This window comes from Trichosurus vulpecula, chromosome 2 (assembly GCF_011100635.1).
Source record: "Trichosurus vulpecula isolate mTriVul1 chromosome 2, mTriVul1.pri, whole genome shotgun sequence".
In the NCBI taxonomy this organism is placed as follows: Eukaryota; Metazoa; Chordata; class Mammalia; order Diprotodontia; family Phalangeridae; genus Trichosurus; species Trichosurus vulpecula.
Genome location: NC_050574.1, coordinates 3553288 through 3557584, shown reverse-complemented (window position 1 = coordinate 3557584; position 4297 = coordinate 3553288).

Sequence of the window (4297 nt, the reverse complement as noted above, 5' to 3'; positions counted from 1 at the left end):
GGGCAGTCACTCCTAGAACCTTGAGGAGGGCAGACCTAGCCAGCTGCACTTTGGAGTCCTGGCGGGCTAGTGCTCATTTGAGTTCAAAAAGTAAATTCAGAACCTCATTGGACTCCATAAAATTCCATAGGGATAAAGCCTCACACTTGAACTTAAAGCATCCACTTTTTAAAAAGACTACACTTTCCAAGTATAGGATGGAGCAGGAATGGTGAGAAAGATCTCTGGGCTTAAGTGAGCTATAATCTCCATATAAATCGGTGATGTGATATGATTAGTAGTCATAAAAGGTTCATGTGACCTTGGGTCATACTGAGAGGCACAGCTTCCAGAATTAAGAGCTAATGGTCCTTCTTTAGACTTCCTGTCAAAACAACTGCTGGAGTATTATGTTTTCTGTTTGACCTTGTGCAAGTTACTTAATCTCCCTATATCTCAGTTTCCTCTTATGAAGAACGAAAGTGTTGGACTAAATGACTTCTGATGTCTCTTGCAGATCTAGATTTATGATGCTGTGAGCCCGTGTGACTGTTTGTGAAAGATATTGATAATTTAGAGAACATTCCACAGGAGGACAAGGGAGACAGTGAAGGTCCTTGACTCCATATCGTAAGGTTTTGAACAAAAAAGCCTTTAAAATACAAAGGAGGAGGAGGGAGAAGTCTGCATATTCATATTCCACAAGTTAAGTATTATAGAAATTAGCCACAAAGAAAAATAGCAGCTGGGACACCCAGAAATTCATGGGAAACAGAATCTAAGAAAGGAACCACTAGTAAAATCCATGGCTTCAAATGCCTTTACCCAAATACCAAATGTTTAGATAACAAGGAAGGGGAACCAGAGGTCCTATCAGAAGGTGCAAATTTGACCTCATAGGTATGCCTGAGACTTGGGGAAATAAAATCAACGAAAGACTCTAGCTCTGGATGAACACTGCTTGTTCAAAAGAAACAGGATAGTTTGGTTGTTGTCCTTCATTCTCTAAGAGGACCAAAATGACCTCAGTATGTTGGAGTCAAGTTACAATGTGTCTGACTATGACTGCTCAGACTAATACAAGCTCAGAATGCTCTACCACAGGTCAGGCACAAATAGCCCATGTGAACATTTGGGGTAGATTCTCTAAATCTGCACATTTCATGTTTCTTTTGAGCTACTTTCAAATTGACTTTGCTCATAGAGCACAGTGCCTTCTTTGAGGCAGGTATGCTATTCTGGGTGGTTCTTTGCCAGCATCTCCCATGTCATATAATTGCAAAGGTCTTCCCAGAGACCTTAAGAGTGTCCTTGCATTGATTCCTCTGACCACCGTGTGATTAATTGCCTTGCATGAGTTCTCCATAAAATAGTCTTTTAGGCAAGCCTACTTTTGGCATTCAAACAACATGGTCAGCCCATAGGAGTTGCGCTCTCTGCAGTAGATTTTGGATGTGGCAGTTTAGTTTGAGTAAGGCCATCAGTGCCAGGTGATCTTCAGAATCTTCCTAAGCAATTCAGATGGAAGCAATTCAGTTTCCTGTCCTGGTGCTCGTAGACTGTCCAGGTTTCACAGGCATACAACAATGAGGTCAGCACAATGGCTCTGTAGACTTCCCTTCAGAGCCCCCCAAATACTGAGCATGTATGCACCTCATTATCAATGTGTATATCCCTCCAAAATATACTAAGGTAAGTGAACTTATCCACAGTATTCAAAACTTCTTCATTTGCTATAACCAATGGCTCCACATATGGATGGTGTGGTCCTGGCTGGTGCAGCACCTGTGTTTTTTTGGTGTTAATTGTTAGGCCAAAGTTAGCACAAGCAGTAGAAGACTTATCCATACTTTGTTACATCTCAATTTCAGAGGCTGCACTGAGTGCACAATCACTTACAAACAAAAAAATCATGCACCAACTCTCCCTACATTTTAGTCTTGGCTTGTAGCCTTTTCAAGTTAAATAATTTATCATTGGTGTGGTAGCTGACCTTGACGTTGTATTCATCCTCACTGAAGGTGTCTGAGAGCATTGCTGAAAACATTATGCTAAAAAGCATGGGAGCAAGCATACAACCTTGCTTCACTCCACTGGTGGCTGGGAAAGTGTGAGAGCATCATCCATTATCCAAAACCCAGGCCAACATGTCATCATGAAATTGACATACAATACTGATGAACTTCTTCAGGCAACCAAATTTTGATATAATTTTCTGTAAGCTTGCATGACTGACAGTATCCAAGGCCTTGGTGAGATCTACAAACATTGTGTACAGACCTCTGTTTTGCTCTTGGCATTTCTCTAGGATTTATTGCACAGCAAATATCATACTGTCCATTTCTCAGCTCTTTCTGAGGCCACACTGACTCTCAAATAGATGACCATCTTTTAGGTGAAGGATCAGTCTGTTAAAGAGGACTCAGGCAAGAATCTTGCCAGAAATGACCAAGAGAGAGACCTCCTTACCCCCATGATTGCTACAGGAGAACCTATGTCCTTTTCCTTTATAGAGATGGTCCTCTTTGGAAATGGACAACAATCAACATGCTGTAGCTGCTCAAAATCTTAATGAGGCACTGAAGTAATGTGTCAATCATGTTACATACTTGAGAGTAGCACACAAGTATCAGCTATAACATTATGACAATTACTGTGCTTGCCTTCCCTTGTCACTGGATTTTCTTACTTGGTGTATGATGCTATTCACTTCTTATTGCCAACCACCATTTCCTGACAGCCCTGCCTCCCAGAAACCCATCCAATTCTTTATGAATAAAGTACTCTCAGATCTATATTCTCATCTCTGGGGTATTTATGAGCTAAAATTGACTACAGGCATTATATAGTTTTGAGAGGCTCTTGTGAAGAGACTGCAATCATGCCCATGATGCAGTCACTGAGGGAGTTTTGAAAGAGAAGAGGACCCAGGACAGAGCCTTGTGGAGACATGCCTATACTTAATTGATAGGGGATACATAACGATTTTTCTGTCTTTGGGGTTGCAGGTCAGATGGATTCAAATACTATCTCTATGTATATGATGCTCAGATCTACATGTGCAACCCTTATTTCACTCCAGAAGTCTAATCTAGCATCATTAACTTTACACGTACTACACAGAACTCCTCTGCTCAAGAAACTCGAGTGGCTCCTCATTGTCTCTTGGATAAAAGCCAAAGTCTTTTGACATTTAAGGCCTTCAATCAGGGCCCAGACTATCTTTCAGTGTAATTAATTTCATATTGCTTTCCTTCACACAAACTAAACTAGCCAAACTAATTTTTGCCCAAAATAGTATTCCCTTTCTCTACTCCATGCCTTTGTATAGAAGAGGAGTCAGACGTTCCTCTGTCAACAAGCCTTATAAATTTCCATTCTGTGTGAATTTTCTGATGTTCAAGGAGATCTAATTCCCAACTGAAGCCTTTCCATATTTAAAAGGTTTCTCTCCAGTGTGAACTTTCTGATATACAGTAAGGTGTAATTTATGGCTGAAAGCTGCCTCCACATTCCTCACATTCCAAAGATTTCTCTTCAGTGTCAATTGTCTGATGTTCAATGAGGAGTGAATTCCAGCAGAAGGCCTTTCACATTCTTGCATTCATAAAGTCCCTGTCCAGTGTAATATCTCTGCTATGCAATGAAACCTCACTTCCCTTTAAAGGCCTTCTCACTTTCATTACATTGAGAAATTTTCTCTCTAAAATGAACATTCTGGTATACAAATAAGTACTGAGCTGTGGTTGAAGTCTTTCCCAGAGCATGAGAGAACACAGACTCTCCAGTCTGTTCTCCCTGGCAATTTTGAAAGCCCAGCTTTCCCCTCAAGGCCTTTACACATTCATTATATTAATAAGGTTTCTCTCCACTCTGAAATCTCTGATGTATAATGGAGTTTAACTTCCAGGTTAGACCTTCCACATTCCTACATTCATAAAATCTCTCCATTATGCATCCTTTCATGATTTATAAGGTATGAATAGTTGGTAAAGGCCTTTCCACATTACTTAACATGTAAAAGGTTTCTCTCTGTGAATTTTCTAATATTTGGTAAGGTGGAAACTTTCCTTTAGATTTTTCACACATGACTTGGATTCACAAGATCTCTATTCATTATGAATCTTATGTTGAATATCACATGCATTCTAATTCTTTCCAAATTCCTAGACATCATAGGATTTCCCTCCCTTATGTAGCTTCTGCTATTGAATAAGGGTCATAGAATCCTCACCTTTGTTATCATTATGGTATCCCTTGGGCCTGTAGATGCTCTTCATTTTTTCCAAATATCAATACATTTGTGGGTCATTTTAAG